The following is an 18,047-nucleotide window of genomic DNA, read 5'->3' on the forward strand; positions in this document are numbered from 1 at the left end:
CTGTACACTAACATCCCAACACACACATAACATGCACGCACATGCATACTGACGCCACACACACACTGCTGGCACAGTCTTATATATTATTTTACTACTGGAGTAACAGTCTAAAAGTATTTGGTTTAAAATATACTTAAGCATCAAAAGTAAATGTAATTGCAAAAAAAATACCTAACTATTAAAAGTAAGAGCATTAGAGGACTATATCACCTATAGCACAACATTTATAATGGACTGGAAAATAATGGTACATTTTGCAACCAAAGACACCCTTCTAGCTACCTGACCACAGATTTGAATTGCAATTTATACATGTTAAGTTTTGACAGTTGTCAAAAAAAAGTAAATCAATAATAATATACACAGTTGAAGTCGGAAGTTCACATTCACTTAGGTTGGAGTCATTTTTAACCACTCCACGAATTTCTTGCTAACAAACTATAGTTTTGGCAAGTCGGTTAGGACATCTACTTTGTGCATGACACGTCATTTTCCCAACAATTGTTCGGCTTCTGTTACTTTTGTTAAAAAAAAGTATATTTGAATTTACAAGTTCCGGTGCCTGAGAAATATTTTATTCAATATTTCCACGACACGTGCGGTTCATTATGGGAGATTTTTAGAACAAACCATGGCCTCAGAGCACGGACAGGGGTTTCCACTAGCACAGCCACAAAGCCAAAATTCAGTAGACCATTAACATTTATGAAAACAAAATGTGCTTTTTGGTCTTAATTTAAGGTTAGGGATTGGCATTAGGTTTAAAATCACATTGGAGATGGCCTCAAATAGGCAGATTTAGGACTTGGTGGCCATCTCCATTTTTGTTATACTACTACTTCTATGACTTGGCAAACCAACTGGGTGCACACTGCCACCTAGACTGTGTTGTTTGAACAGGTAACCTATAAAGCTAAGTATAATTAATTGGCTGGTCCCTCCTGGTGACCTGGATGGAATTATGCCGTCATCCCTTAACCCATATTAAGGAATGGTGAAAGTCCTCAATGGCGTTGCCCATGCTGGTACAGGCTTTTGGGTACTATAGTCCTCTATCTCTCTTTATGGAATGAACAGTGACAGAAAACATTTTGCAACATAAACTTAAGTTTCTATTGGACAAATTTAAGTAAGTCCCTTCCCGTTTCATTTTTAAACAGTAAATTTTTTCAATAATGCTGAGCAAATAACCAATATTTTTGTAAGAGGTGCGTAACTGGTGGTAGTGAAGTCAGACGCAGGAGAGCAGAACTAGGTAATAGCCGGAGCAGTTTAATACAAAACCAACGGCATAAAGAAAACAACCATCATGGGTACAAAATCTGACGCGCACCCGTAACCAATGTGCAGAAGTACTTGCAAACAATTCCACACAAAGACATGGGGGGAACAGAGGGTTAAATACACAACACTAACTGAGGGAAATGAAAACCAGGTGTGTAGGAAAACAAGACAAAACAAATGGAAAATAAAAAGTGGATGACGATGGCTAGACCACCGGTGACGCCGAGCGCCGCCCGAACAAGGAGAGGAACCGACTTCGGTGGAAGTCGTGACAATTTTGGTTATGTTTTGGTTTTCAAACAACTAATTAACCGACATCTGTTCAATTACTTGAATTATATTTGTATTTTTTTGTGATCTCGATGTGCAGTTTATGTAGAGATAAATCAGATGAAGCCTGACCCGTGCGATGTAGTAGGGAGTTGTAGTTTCAAACTTGTTCGGTTTGTGTGGAGCAGACACAGAGAACACACCATCCAGAGGGACAGAAAGCAGTTGCTTCGCAGGCCTGAAAATACAGTACGTGATCTGATAGTTGGTATTCAGCAGTCATAAATGTATACCTTATTTACTTTGAAGAACTATTAAAATAGTGATGAGGAAAATCACTACACAGTGGAGAGAGGAAAAACTCATCAGCGACATAGAGTGGGAAGAAGGAAGAATTCACTGTGTACTCTGCTATGGAGGACATTTAGCTTCCTCTCTCCTTCGTCTGGAGAAACCCCCTTGGTCACATGACCAGAGAACAGAAGGTGTTAGCCTCAATGTTTACCTATTAATAGGAATTAGCATAAGTGTTAGCCTATGGGTTTATGTTATCAGTTACATACATGGTCATCATATGTCAACAAGGGCATGCGTCAACACTGGCCTGTGTCATGATTAGTATACATCAGTATTTGTTATGGGATTTTTTTTATCAATAATGACTAAATGAGGTGTATGGCACTATAACTGGCAGTAATTCTACCCTGTCTTTCTTGTAGTGTTTGTTAATGTTTGTTCATTAGGAAGGGGTTATATGGCATATACTGTGGGAGTAAATGAGACACACAGGCACCTAGGAGAACTGGATACGCTAAAGTAAGAGGAGACACATAGTCTATTGATCCACATACAAAAGAAACACTACACCTAGGAGAACTGGATACACTAAAGTAAGAGGAGACACATTGTCGGCTGACAAGAGCACACACACAAAAGAACCATAAGCTAAATGCAGGGCCAAAGAATAGGCCTATAGAATAAAGGGACGCATGTTATTTTTAGGACAAAGCAAGGGTCCTGCCACCATTATAATCTAACTAAAAGCAGATATGGGCGTTATTGGGCGTGAACAAGCAAGAAGCCTGAACTAAAAGATAATGGTGGCAGAAGGATAGGGGAAGTATGTTTATTTGCATATGAGATGGACCCATATGCTATATGTGTGTAAATACGGGAGCCGAGACTCTGGGAAGCGGTGTGTGTTCCACGGACCATCCCGGCTTGCTATACTCTTGTATTAAAAGCCTAATTGATTTCACAAGTTCTGGTATGCGTAATATTTGATCCGATTTTCCACGACAGTACCTAGGAAGAAAGGAATGTATGCGGGGGCATAAAGAGAACTTAGAGGAGCGTTAACCTATGTTGGAACCGATCTGGATGTAAATCTGTGGAGATAAGAGGGGACAGGGAGACCTCCTCCAGAGTTCTAGTGTCTGGGGGAGCCTGGAACTGTCAGCTGAGGGGTTATAAACTGTGGTGAGACTCATAAGAAAATCCCTATGTTGGTGTGTATGTATGTGCGTAGGTTACGATGGTATAAAGGGAATGTATTTGTGAAAACTTGAGAGCTCGCGCAAATACATTTGGATCTGATCAATTGTGAGTTGGGAATTCTGTCTGTTTTATTTAAGACCAGAACTTTACAACCTCTGGGTATCAGACAGATAAACATAAATTGGAATCTATGAACATTGATTACAAAATTACTTAACAGTATTGTATTGTCATTATCCAAGGGCTGCAATGTGCTGAATTCCAGACTAGACCCTGGAGGACAGATGGCCAAGGCCAGCTGTAAAGCCCATCAAATCCCTTTGTGAGGCTCCTTCACTGGGCTTTCTGACACTCCCTGTCCCACCTCAGCCCAGTTTAGCTAGTCTCTACAGGCCTACATTCCGTTATCAATGTGTATGTCATTACACAAGAAACACTAGTACACTTTTAGTCTCCTGCACTCAAGGGTCATTGCCGATCCATTTTTTTTGTCTTGTTTTCACACACGCCTGGTTTTTATTCCCTCATTACGTGTTGTGTATTTAACCGTTTGTTCCCCCCATGTCTTTGTGAGGTATTGTTTGTTTGTAAGTGCTTGTGCACATGTTGACTGGTGCGCGTCAGGTTTTATACCCATGTTGGTTTATTCTTTATGCCGTTGGTTTTGATATTAAACTGCTCCGGCTATTACCAAGTTCTGCTCTCCTGCGTCTGACTTCCCTGCCACCAGTTACGCACCCCTTACAGTCATGTATAGATTTCTAAATACAGACACAAGACAATCTGTGCCTTATTAGCCAATACAATTTATGAATGGGTTTGAATTACTTGTAAGACTTCAGTACCCCAACCTTAATCCATCAGTGTCAAATATGGCATACATGATCCTATAGGTAATAACAGGATAATACGCAGTGAATAGAAGTTGGAAGACACTTGTCCATGTGCAATTGAGTGTGACTGGGAGAAAGATTAGTGTGGGAGAGTTAGGATGACAGACAGGTGTGAGGAGTCTGAGGTATGAAAGAGGGAGACGGGGAGGAAGGATGAATGGACAGGGATAAAAGATAGGGGAGAAAGAGGAGGCCTGGGACCCTGGAGCCGATGAAGAGACTCTCCCCTTTCCTCACCCCTTCCAAAGAGACCGGATCGACTACAAATGAACATTCTCACCTGACGGAGTACATAGCATCATTGCAGGATTGCTTACTGTAAGCCGAACCTAAACGTCTGTTGTTAATCTGTTGTTTACTGGTACAGGCTGTATCTTAAGTATGTTTGTCAGTAAGACTTAATTTCATATTTATGGATGCTTTCCTGGATGTCTTTCCCATCAGTGGGGGGTTAGAGTGAGGGGTGCGAGGTGAGGAAGGGGTGAGGAGAGGGGAGGCTCACAAGGATGGAACTGACCTAATAGCTTTCCCTCTACAGCTGGTGCCTCCCAGAATAGCACACACCCTTTCTCACTTTTCAGCTCCACACACACACACACACCCATCGGACACCCACCGGACAATGCACCTAGTCCTAGAATACAGGGAACGAACAACACATTGGCCTCTGTTAGAGTGGAACTATTTCTGTCGCTTTAGTCACCAGCCAGGATATATATAAACAGCTTCAAGACTCTGATGAGGGAGTCTGATGAGTGAGTCAGTGAGTGAGACTCCTATTATAGTGCCACCATTAAAGGGATACTTCGGGATTTTGGCAACGGAGCCTTTTAACTGCTTCCCAAGAGTCAGATTAATTTGTAGCATGCTAGCTGTTCCCATAGACTTCCAGCCATTGCGCTAATGCTAGTTAGCATTGGCTCGCAAAACTTCCTTGGTACTGGACACAGAGACATAAAAATGGTATCCATGAGTTCATCCGACTCTGCGATAGTAGCTTTTGGCTTCATTGCCAAAATCCCAAACTATCCCTTTAATTGAAGTGACACACACTTCAACTGTTCTCTACTTTGGAAATGTTTCATCTCTGAAGGACGAACATTGAGGTCAAAGCCAACGATAGGTGCGGTACTACCATGCTCACTGAAAGAACAAATACCTAACACACACACCCACCTAGGGAGATAGATGGCATCCACTGGGAAAGTGAACCCCCCAGTTTTGTTAGACTTCAGTGCAGCTTTTGACATTATCAATCATATTCTGCTGCTGGGAAAACGTATGTGTCATGGCTTTACACACCCTGCTATAATGTGATTAAAGAGTTACTTGTCTAATAGACCTGCTGGAATGGGCCCTGTTAAAACATGTTGGATTCGCACTGAAAAATACTGACTTACTGTACACATACACTTCCCCAAACATACTCACTAATATGCAGAAACCCTTTTCTCTTCCCATACTATGACTTTATACATCACAAAGCCTAATTGCACTTAAACTTAATCACACTAAAGCAATTATTTACAATCAGTAAATATGGCTAATTAAGCAGCCCATATATAGCGCAGCACTTTTTAGACTAGCACAGGAAAGCAACACCACAGATGAAAGGGGAAACTAGTGATCATCAAACCTGAGTTAGCAGTACTGCATACTGATGCCACACACTCACTGTATACACTACTGCTACTGTCTATCATCTATTCTGTTGCTTAGTCACTTTATGTCTACCTATATAAACATAGCTAGCTCAGTTACCTCGTACCCCTGCACGTCAACTCGGCTACACAGCTGATGCCCCCATAGCCGTTTCAATAACACGGTACCTCCTTTTGTTTACCTGTCGGCCCCAGCCTCAGGTCCTGTATGTACCTAACTGACCCGCTCTGCACATTCATCGCCATTTACCCATTGTTGTCTTAGCTCTCCTGATCAACACCTGTGATTGCTTTATGCCACTCTCTAATGTCAATATGCCTTGTCTACTGCTGTCTTGGCAAGGTTTTATTGTTTTGTTTCACTGTAGAGCCCTCAGTCCCACTCAAAATGACTTAGATAGCTCTTTCGTCCCACCTCACACACATACGGAGACCTCACCTAGGTTAACTGATGCCACCAGAGACGAAACCTCTCTTCATCAATCAACGCACAGGTTTACCTCCACTGTACTCACATCCTACCATAAACGTTGTCAGTACATTATGCTTTGAATCTATTCTACCACGCCAAGAAATCTGCTCCATTTATTCTCTGTCCCCAATGCACTAGACGACCAGTTCTTATAGCCTTTAGCCGTACCATTAACCTACTCCTCCTCTGTTCCTCTGGTGATGTAGAGGTTAACCCAGACCATGTAACCCCCAATTCCACTCCTATTCCCCAGGCCTATCATTTGTTGACTTCTGTAACCGTAAGCCTTGGTTTCATGCATGTTAACAGAAGCATCCTCCCTAAGTGTGCTAAAGCAGTGGGGGGAAAAACACACTCCGCCAACCCTGATGTCCTAGGCGTGTCTGAATGCTGGCTTAGGAAAGTCACCAAAAGTTCTGAAATTCCCTTCCCCAACTACAACATTTTCCGCCAACATAGAACTGCCAAAGGGGTTGCAATCTACTGCAGAGACAGCCTGCAGAGTTCTGTCATGCTATCCAGGTTTGTGCCCAAACAGCTTCTACTTTTAAAAATCCACCTTTCCATGAATAAGTCTCTCACTGTTGTTGCTTGTTATAGACCCCCCTCAACCCCCAGCTGTGCCCTGAACACCATATGTGAAATAATTTCCCCCCCATTTATCTTCAGAGTTTGTACTGTTAGGTGACCTAAACTGGGATATGCTTAGCACTCCGGCCATCCTACAATCTAAGCTAGATGCCCTCAATCTCACAAATTATCATGGAACCTACCAGGTACAACCCTAAATCCAGAAACATGGGCACCCTCATAGATATCATCCTGACCAACCTGCCCTCTAAATACACCTCTGTTGTCTTCAACCAGGATCTCAGCGATCACTGCCTCATTGCCTGCGTCCGTAATGGGTCTGCGGTCAAACGACCACCCCTCATAACTGTCAAATTATCCTAAAAACACTTCAGCAAGCAGGCCTTTCTAATCGATCTGGCCCGGGTATCCTGGAAGGATTTTGACCTGGTTATTCTTTAAAAGTGCTTTCCTCACCATCTTAAATAAGCATGCCCCATTCAACAAATTTAGAACTAAGAACAGATATGGTTTTTGGTTCACTCCAGACCTGACTGCCCTTGACTAGCACAAAAACACCCTGTGGCAAACTGCATTAGCATCGAATAGTCCCCACAATATGCAACTTTTCAGGGAAGTTAGGAACCAATATACACAGGCAGTTTGAAAAAGCTAGCCTTTGCTTTCCTAACAGAAATGTGCATCCTGTAGCACAAACTCCAAAAAGTTCTGGGACACTGTAAAATCCATGGAGAATAAGAGCATCTCCTCCCAGCTGCCCACTGCACTGAGGCTAGGAAACACTGTCACCACTGATAGATCTACAATAATCGAGAATTTCAATAAGCATTTTTCTATGGCTGGCCATGCTTTACACATGGCTACCCCTACCCCGTTCAAAATCTCTGCAACCCCCATAGCAACTTGCCAAGCCTCCCCATTTCTCCTTCGCCCAAATCCAGACAGCTGATGTTCTGAAAGTGCTGCAAAATCTGGACCCCTACAAATCAGCTGGGCTAGACAATCTGAGCCCTCTTTTTCTAAAATTAGCCGCCACAATTGTTGCAACCCCTATTACTAGCTCGTTCAACCTCTTTCATATCGTCTGAGATCCCCAAAGATTGGAAAGCTGCCGTGGTCATCCCCCTCTTCAAAGGGGGAGACACTCTAGACCCAAACTCTTATAGACCTGTATCTATCCTACCCTGCCTTTCTAAGGTCTTCGAGAGGCCAGTTAACAAACAGATCACCGAACATTTCGAATCCGACCGTACCTTCTCCGATATGCAATATGGTTTCCGAGCTGGTCATGGGTGCACCTCAGCCACGCTCAAGGTCCTAAACGATAGCATAACTATCATCGATAAAAGACAGTACTGTGAAGCCGTCTTCCTCGACCTGGCCAAGGATTTTGACTCTGTCAATCACCACATTCTTATCGGCAGACTCAACAGCATTGGTTTCTCAAATGACTGCCTCGCCTGGTTCACCAACTACTTCCCAGACAGCGTTCAATGTGTCAAATCGGAGGGCCTGTTGTCCGGACCTCTGGCAGTCTCTATGGGGGTGCCACAGGGTTCAATCCTCGGGCCGACTATTTTCTCTGCATACATCAATGATGTCGCTCTTGCTGCTGGTGGTTCTCTGATCCACCTCTACGCAGACAACACCATTCTGTATACTTCTGGCTCTTCTGGCTCTTCCAGAAGAGTTTCAATGCGATACAACTCTCCTTCCGTGGCCTCCAATTGCACTTAAATGCAAGTAAAACTAAATGCATGCTCTTCAACCAATCGCTGCACCGCAACTGCCCGCCCAGCATCACAACTCTGGACGGTTCTGACTTAGAATATGTGGACAACTGCAAATACCTAGGTGTCTGGTTAGACTGTGAACTCTCCTTCCAGAATCACATTAAGCATCTCCAATCCAAAATTAAATCTAGAATCGGCTTCATATTTCGCAAACAAAGCATGCTGCCAAACATTAATGCTGCCAAACATACCCTCTTAAATCTGACTATTCTACCGATCCTTGACTTCGGCGATGTCATTTACAAAATAGCCTCCAACACGCTACTCAACAAATTCGATGCAGTCTATCAGTGCCATCCGTTTTGTCACCGAAGCCCATATACTTCCCACCACGGCAACCTGTATGCTCTCATTGGCTGGACCTCGCTTCATATTCATCACCAGACCCACTGCCTCCAGGTCATCTATAAGTATCTGCTAGGTAAAGCCCTACCTTATCTCAGCTCACTGGTCACCATAACAGCACCCACCCATAGCACGCGCTCCAGCAGGTATATTTCACTGGTCACTCCCAAAGACAATTCCTCCTTTGGCTGCCTTTCCTTCCAGTTTTCTGCTGCCACTGACTGGAACGAATTGCAAAAATCACTGAAGCTGGAGACTCATATCTCCCTCACTAACATGAGTTCTCAGAGCAGCTTACAGATCATTGGCCCTGTACATAGCCCATCTGTAAATAGCCCCTCCAACAACCTCATCCCCATATTGTTTTTTTGTTTTTTTTTGCTCCTTTGCACCCCAGTATCTCTACTTGCACATTCATCTTCTGCACATCTATCAATACAGTGTTTAATTGCTAAATTGTAATCATTTCCCCACTATGGCCTATTTATTGCCTTACGTCCCTAATCTTACTTCATTTGCACACACTATACAGTGGGGCAAAAAAGTATTTAGTCAGCCACCAATTGTGCAAGTTCTCCCACTTAAAAAGATGAGAGAGGCCTGTAATTTTCATCATAGGTACACTTCAACTATGACAGACAAAATGAGGGAAAAAAATCAAAATAATCACATTGTAGGATTTTTAATGAATTTATTTGCAAATTATGGTGGAAAATAAGTATTTGGTCACCTACAAACAAGCAAGATTTCTGGCTCTCACAGACCTGTAACTTCTTCTTTAAGAGGCTCCTCTGTCCTCCACTCGTTACCTGTATTAATGGCACCTGTTTGAACTTGTTATCAGTATAATAGACACCTGTCCACAACCTCAAACAGTCACACTCCAAACTCCACTATGGCCAAGACCAAAGAGCTGTCAAAGGACACCAGAAACAAAATTCCAGACCTGCACCAGGCTGGGAAGACTGAATCTGCAATAGGTAAGCAGCTTGGTTTGAAGAAATCAACTGTGGGAGCAATTATTAGGAAATGGAAGACATACAAGACCACTGATAATCTCCCTCGATCTGGGGCTCCACGCAAGATCTCACCCCGTGGGGTCAAAATGATCACAAGAACGGTGGGCAAAAATCCCAGAACCACACAGGGGGACCTAGTGAATGACCTGCAGAGAGCTGGGACCAAAGTAACAAAGCCTACCATCAGTAACACACTACGCCGCCAGGGACTCAAATCCTGCAGTGCCAGACGTGTCCCCCTGCTTAAGCCAGTACATGTCCAGGCCCGTCATAAGAATGTCATATGGTCAGATGAAATCAAAATATAACTTTTTGGTAAAAACTCAACTCGTTGTGTTTGGAGGACAAATATTGCTGAGTTGCATCCAAAGAACACCATACCTACTGTGAAGCATGGGGGTGGAAACATCATGCTTTGGGGCTGTTTTTCTGCAAAGGGACCAGGACGACTGATCTGTGTAAAGGAAAGAATGAATGGGGCCATGTATCGTGAGATTTTGAGTGAAAACCTCCTTTCATCAGCAAGGGCATTGAAGATGAAACGTGGCTGGGTCTTTCAGCATGACAATGATCCCAAACACACTGCCCGAGCAACGAAGGACTGGCTTCGTAAGAAGCATTTCAAGGTCCTGGAGTGGCCTAGCCAGTCTCCAGATCTCAACCCCATAGAAAATCTTTGGAGGGAGTTGAAAGTCCGAGTTGCCCAGCAACAGCCCCAAAACATCACTGCTCTGGAGGAGATCTGCATGGAGGAATGGGCCAAAATACCAGCAAGTGTGTGTGAAAACCTTGTGAAGACTTACAGAAAACGTTTCAAATCAAATCAAATCAAACTACCTCTGTCATTGCCAACAAAGGGTATATAAAAAAGTATTGAGATAAACTTTTGTTATTGACCAAATACTTATTTTCCACCATAATCTGCAAATAAATTCATAAAAAATCCTACAATGTCATTTTCTGGATTTTTTTTCTCATTTTGTCTGTCATAGTTGAAGTGTACCTATGATGAAAATTACAGGCCTCTCTCATCTTTTTAAGTGGGAGAACTTGCACAATTGGTGGATGACTAAATACTTTTTTGCCCCACTGTATAGACTTTACTGCTGTGTTATTGACTGTATGTTTGTTTATTCCATGTGTAACTCTGTTGTTTGTGTTGTTTATCTTGGACAGGTCGCAGTTGTAAATGAGAACTTCTTCTCAACTTGTCTACCTCTTTAAATAAAGGTGAAATAAATGTTTTTAAAAAACTGGTACTCCCTGTTTATAGCCATGTTATTTTAACTCATTATTTTTATTCGTTATTCACCGTCTATTTCTTCCTTGTGTCACTATTTATATATTTTAAATTTTATATTTTCTTTAACTGCGTTATTGGAAAAGTAAGAATAACTAAGAATTTCACTGTTAGTCTACACATTTTCTACGAAGCATGTGACAAATAGAATTAGATTTGAGTAAGTAGCCCATGGTAGAGCATACGCGTCTCATCTTGTTCTCTCTGACAGTCAAACAAAAGGGTGAGATACAGATATTTTTCATGAATGCAGAGTAATATAACTTGTTACTTTAAACACAAAGTAATATCGCAAAGTAACAGGTTACTTTGACAAATGTAACGGGTAATATATTACTTTCAGAAGTAACTAATCTTAACACTAATTATGTAACAGATTAAGCCAGGTGTACACTATAGGATTTTGTCCACGATTCATCTGCCCTAGACACGTTGAGATACAAGACAATATGCCCATATTGCCTACTCAGGGTGGTCACCGATGCTCGTTACATGTGAGCGAGTCAAAGGCGCAATCTAAGGGTTACCGATCTAGTCTTTGAGCAGTCCCAGACGTCCCGACATTTTCAAACATTTTTGATTTTATCGGCACAAAATCTGCAAAGCTCTTGCAGTGTGAGATGTGCAATGACAATTTTTGAGAACGATGATCAGCAATAGCAAATGAGAGCTCACCAGAGTGAAGCCAGTGAGATGACGTTGTTTCACATCACCCAAAATGTGTAGACTCTGGGGCACGAGCCATGAGTACTTCTAGTATGCGTTTGTACTTGCTTTTAACCAAAGTGTCAAATCGTTACAGGTCTGAAGTTCACAAGCCAATGTTATTCAATTCAAAATGTTGGCTAGACATTTGAACTCTGTATGGCAAGCGTGAATTTCTGACTGAAAACGTTTATGAGGCTGCTTTGAACCACAGCTCGTGATTTAACGTAGCTACAACATCATTGTTTTTGCGAGACAGCTTGTTATTGACAATCCTCATGACCAAGTGAAGAATCTTGTAGTGTTTGACCCCTGTCTGTGTCACATCGTTTAATGTGCGCACCACTATGTTGGCAACACCAGAAAAATACAGGAAAGACGGTCATTTAATGTGAGAGGCGAAGTTAGGATTTTATAAATCGTGTAGCTTCCAACTGGCTTAACTCACACACACAGATAGACAAGTCAAACATTAACAGTGTATGTTTACCTCAACATTAACAGTGTATGTTTACCAGTGTATGTTTCCCTTTCCATGGTACTGCTTTTCAAACATGGGTATGAATTCATTGTAGTGAACCTGGGGCACACAGAGTATCAGATTAAGGGAATTAATGCAGGTGGTGTTTGTTGCAGCTGTGTGTGTGCGTTCTCTTTGACGAGTGTTTGTTTACTTTTCTGAGTGTCTGTGCATGCGTTTGTCCGTTTCAGTCGGTTGACTTAGTCTGCTTTTGATGAATGCGGGGGTTTGCTTTGTCATCATTACCTGTTTGAGCTGGACCCCCTCTGCAAAGCTCACGACAGTGAAGTGCTTCTGGTAGTCATCAAAGTGGTCCACAGAGAAAGGCCTGTGTAGAACAGAGATGAGACCAGCGTTGTATAAGCATAAAGCTCCAGGCCTGTATTCACAAAGCGTCTCAGAATAGGAGTGCTGATCTTGGATCAGGTTCCTCTCCTATAGAAGGCAAAACAGATCCTAGATCAGCACTCTTATTCTGGAAGTCAACGCTTCATAGGTGGCAGTTATGTGTTGCAGCATTTGACAATCAAATTCTGTCCCCCCCTAAACCCACTTAAGCCTTGTGAACCCCATCCCCCCACATCCTCACCCATTGTAAGAGATGAGCTACAACAGGGAGGATCTATATGCAGCCGTGTGAGTGGAGCATGTCGATAGGAAGGGGGAAATGTGGTTAGCAAGGCAGCAGTTTTCACTCTTCAAATGTTCCAGCTAAGATTCAGAGGTATTCTCATGCTTCCTGTTCACAAGCAAAAGCTCAAAAGGAATTACCAGTGATGCGCTCAATACAGAAGTGGTCGGACGAAGCTGACGCAAGGCTACAAGACTGTTTTGCTAGCACAGATATGTTCCGGGATTCATTCAATAACATTGAGGCGTTTACCACAACAGTCACGGGCTTCATCAATAAGTGCACTTCTTACTAAAGGTGCCCACTTCTTACTAAGGTGCTACCTGACTTATATACGTATCTGTGCCGTCTGTGGTTGTCACAGCTAGAGGCAGTCAGACAGATATGGGTTGTGTAGAAGGGATCTTACTAAGACGACACTGCGTTGTCAACCAAAGGCAACAGACTCAGAGAGCACAGCAAAAAGGCCCCATCTACTGAAATTAAATGTAGAAGTGAACACTATCAGTTATGAAATAAGAATGCATGGCTGGATATGTTGGGTAGATTCTCATAGGGCGTGAGTGTGATTCAATTATGGAATAGTGTTTTTGGTACTTGTTGAAAGTGTGTGTGCTCACCTGCCTGTAGTCTCTGATGTGGGAAAAGGTCTACAGAATATCAGCCTCCTCTTCGTCTCTGGGAACTTAAACCGTGGGTGATGGGGATTGTTTAGAACTTGTCCCATCTCTGTGTACACCCTGCAAGAAATGCAGACAAAGGGATTTTGTGAGAATGATTGTATGTCATATCTAATTCATGGTAATGGCCAAACAGTGGACAATTCTCCAAAAAGTACAAACTTTGTACCCATGTGCAGTTGCAAACCATAGTCTGAATTTTTTATGGTGGTTTTATCGATTTGCACTTTTCGCACCAAAGTACGTTCATCTCTAGGAGACAGAACGCGTCTCCTTCCTGAGCGGTATGACGGCTGCGCGGTCCCATGGTGTTTATACTTGCATACTATTGTTTGTACAGATGAAAGTGGTATCTTCAGTTGTTTAGACATTGCTCCCAAGGATGAACCAGACTTTCTGTGGTCTTGGCTGATTTCTTTAGATTTTTCCATGATCTCAAGCAAAGAGGCACTGAGTTTGAAGGTAGGCCTTGAAATACATCCACAGGCACACCTCCAATTGACTCAAATGATGTCAATTAGCCAATCAGAATCTTCTAAAGCCATCACATAATTTTCAGGAATTTCCAAGCTGTTTAAAGGCAAACAAACTTAGTGTATGTAAACTTCTGACCCACTGGAAACAATAGTACGCAAGTATAAACAGCATGAGATCACTCAGCCATCATACCGCTCAGAGAGAGATGAACGTACTTTGGTGCGAAAAGTGCAAATCAATCCCAGAACAGCAGCAAAGGACCTTGTGAAGATGCTGGAAGAAACAGATACAAAAGTATCTATATCCACAGTAAAACGAGTCCTATATCGACATAACCTGAAAGGCCACTCATCAAGGAAGAAGCCACCGCTCCAAAACCGCCATAAAAAAGCCAGACTATGGTTTGCAACTGCACATAGGGACAAAGATCATACTTTTTGAAGAAATGTCCTCTGATCTGATGAAACAAAAATAGAACTGTTTGGCCATAATGACCATTGTTATGTTTGGGGGGAAAAGGGAGAGGCTTGCAAACCGAAGAACACCGTCTCCACTGTGAAGCAAGGGGGTGGCAGCATCGTGTTGTGGTGGTGCTTTACTGCAGGAGGGACTGGTACACTTCACTAAATAGATGGCATCATGAGGAAGGAACATTAAGTGGATATATTGAAGCAACATATCAAGACATCAGTCAGGAAGTTTAAGCTTGGTCGCAAATGGGTCTTCCAAATGGACAATGACCCCAAGCATATTTCCAAAGTTGTGGCAAAATGGCTTAAGGACAACAAAGTCAAGGTACTGGAGTGGCCATCACAAAGCCCTGACCTCAATCCTATAGAACATTTGTGGGCAGAACTGAAAAAGCATGTGCGCGCAAGGAAGCCTACAAACCTGACTCAGTTACACCAGCTCTACCAGGAGGAATGGGCCAAAATTCACCAAACTTATTGTGGGAAGCTTGTGGAAGGCTACCTGAAACATTTGACCCAAGTTAAACAATTTAAAGGCAATGCTACCAAATACTAATTGAGTGTATGTAAACTTCTGACCCACTGGGAATGTGATGAAAGAAATGAAAGCTGAAATAAATCATTCTCGCTACTTTTATTCTGACATTTCACATTCTTAAAATAAAGTGGTGATCCTAACTGACCTATGACAGGGAATTTTTACTAGGATTAAATTACATTTTTACTAGAATTGTGAAAAACTGAGTTTAAATGTATTTGGCTAAGGTATATGTAAACTTCCAATTTCAACTGTATATGTACAGTACATAGCTAGATCAATCACCTCTTACCCCTGCACATCAACTCAGTACTGGTACTCCCTATATATAGCCATTTTATGTTCAATGTTTCTAGCCATGTTATTTTTTATGTCACCCATTGAGCATGTTTGGGATGCTCTGGACCAACGTGTACAACAGCGTGTTCCAGGTCCCGCCAATATCAAGCAACTTCGCACAGCCATTGAAGAGGAATGGGACAACATTCCACAAGCCACAATCAATAGCCTGATCAACTCTATGCGATGGAGATGTGTCGCGCTGCATGAGGCAAATTGTGGTCACACCAGATACTGACTGGTTTTCTGGACCATTCACAAACCTTTTTCTTTTGACGGTATCTGAACAACAGATGCATATCTGAGTTCCCAGTCATGTGAAATCCATTGATTAGTGAATGTATTTCAGTTGATTGATTTCCTTATATGAACGTTAACACAGTAAAATCTTTGAAATTGTTGCATGTTGAGTTTATATTTTTGTTCAGTATAGTTTTCTTCTGTCATTGAGATGTATTATGATTACTATTGCATGGATTCTACAGGTTGAGGAAATTCCCCTCTCTCTAATGTAGATTAAGTGGTGATTGAGATCTATGTGTGTTAAAGTTTGTATGCTACTCGTGTTCAAATCTTCACGGCTGGTGATTTATAAAATCTTGAAGTGATTTTGTCATTTTGGTCATTTAAGTATGCTCTCTCTAACTCTCTCTCTCTTTCTCTCTTCTTCTCTCTGTCTTTTGTGGGAGAGAGATGTACATATAGGGAGGAACATAATACTGTAACACAAGAGAAAGATACACTTAGAGTGCATTTGCTATTCTGGTAAAATGCATTGTCTATTGTATAGGACAGGAGGCCAGAGTAAGGCCATGAGCGCCTAGGACAACTGGACACACTAAAGATAGAGGAGACACATAGTCTGCTGATTCTAGATAAGAACACGCATACAAAATAACACATTGAGCTAAATACAGGGCAAAAGCATAGGCCTATAGAATAGAGGGACGTATATTATTTTTAGGACAAAGCAAGGGTCTTGCCACCATTATAATCTAACTGAAAGCGGATATGGGCGTTATTGGGCGTGAACAAGCAGGAAAGATGGACTTTGATAACTAACTCTGACTTGTGTGTGGTTTGCTCCCATGATTTGGTAAATAGAGGAAATTTCCACGACACTAGCCTACCTAAATCTGCCCTTGCTTTAAGTAGTACTTTAAAGTATTTTTACTTAAGTACTTTACACCACTGCAGTGATAGTCCATTTCCTTCTACTACTTCTATGAGTTGGAAAGCATACACTGCCACCTAGAGTATGTTGTTTGAACAGGTTGCTCTATAAAGCCAAGGTTGACGATTCACTTCCACCTGCAGTTATGGAATGTTTCCTCACAAGTATAATTCATTGGTTTATCCCTCCTGGTGACCTGGAGGGAATTATGTGATCATCTCTTAATCCATAGGGTTAAGGAATGGTGGAAGTCCTCGATGCCGCTGCCCATGCTGACATAGCCGTTTGGGCACTAGAGTCCTCTATCTATCTCTATGGAATGAACAACAACAGGACCAGACAGTACCAACTGGGGTGTATTCATTACTCTGATTATTTTGCAAAACGTTTAGAGTGTTGCAAAACGTTTACTCCAAACTAAAAATATTTTACAACATAAACAAGAGTTTGTTATTAGACAAATTTAAGTAGGGGCCTCCCTTTTTGTTTCATTGGCTCTGTTTGGTTCTTAAATGGTAAACGTTTTCGTTAGTGCTGAGCAAATAACCGAAATGTCCATTCTTTTTTGTTTATTAAACAACTAATTAACCTACGTCTGTTCAATTATTTAAATTGCATTTTGTGTGTGTGTGTGTGTGGGGGGGGGGTCTTTGATCTCGATGTAGTTTCTGTAGAGATAAATCAGATGAAGCCTGAATTTTGTGATGTAATAGGGAGTTGTCCATTCCAACGCACCAATCTTGTTGTTCCGCGGACCAGCACGGCCTCTGATACCCTTGTATTAAAGGCCCTTATTGAATTCACAAGTTCTTGTAAATGTCATATTTCTAAGACAATTTTCCACCACATAACAACAGTAAAGGAACAAGTAGTCCAAGGTTTTCAGTGTTACACATACAGTACCAGTCAAAAGTTTGGACACACCTACTCATAAGGTTTTTTTCTTAATTTCTACTATTTTATACATTGTAGAATAATAGTGAAGCCATCTAAACTATGAAATAAGACATGGAATCATGTGGTAAGCAAAAAAGTGTTAAACAAATCAAAATATATTAAATATTTTAGATTCTTCAAAGTAGCCAACCTTTGCCTTGATGACAGCTTTGCAAACTCTAGGCATTCTCTCAACCAGCCTCATGAGGTAGTCACCTGGAATGCTTTTCCAACAGTCTTGAAGGAGGTCCCACATATGCTGAGCACTTGGCTGCTTTTCCTTCAATCTGCATTCCATCTCATCCCAAACTATCTAATTTGAGTTGAGGTCGTGTGATTGTGGAGGCCAGTTCATCTGATGCACCACTCCATCACTCTCCTTACTGGTCAAATAGCCCTTACACAGCCTGGAGGTGTGTTTTGGGTCATTGTCCTGTTGAAAAACAAAT

This window comes from Oncorhynchus mykiss, chromosome 21 (genome assembly GCF_057628025.1).
Source record: "Oncorhynchus mykiss isolate SJ-2025 chromosome 21, ASM5762802v1, whole genome shotgun sequence".
Classification (NCBI taxonomy): Eukaryota; Metazoa; Chordata; class Actinopteri; order Salmoniformes; family Salmonidae; genus Oncorhynchus; species Oncorhynchus mykiss.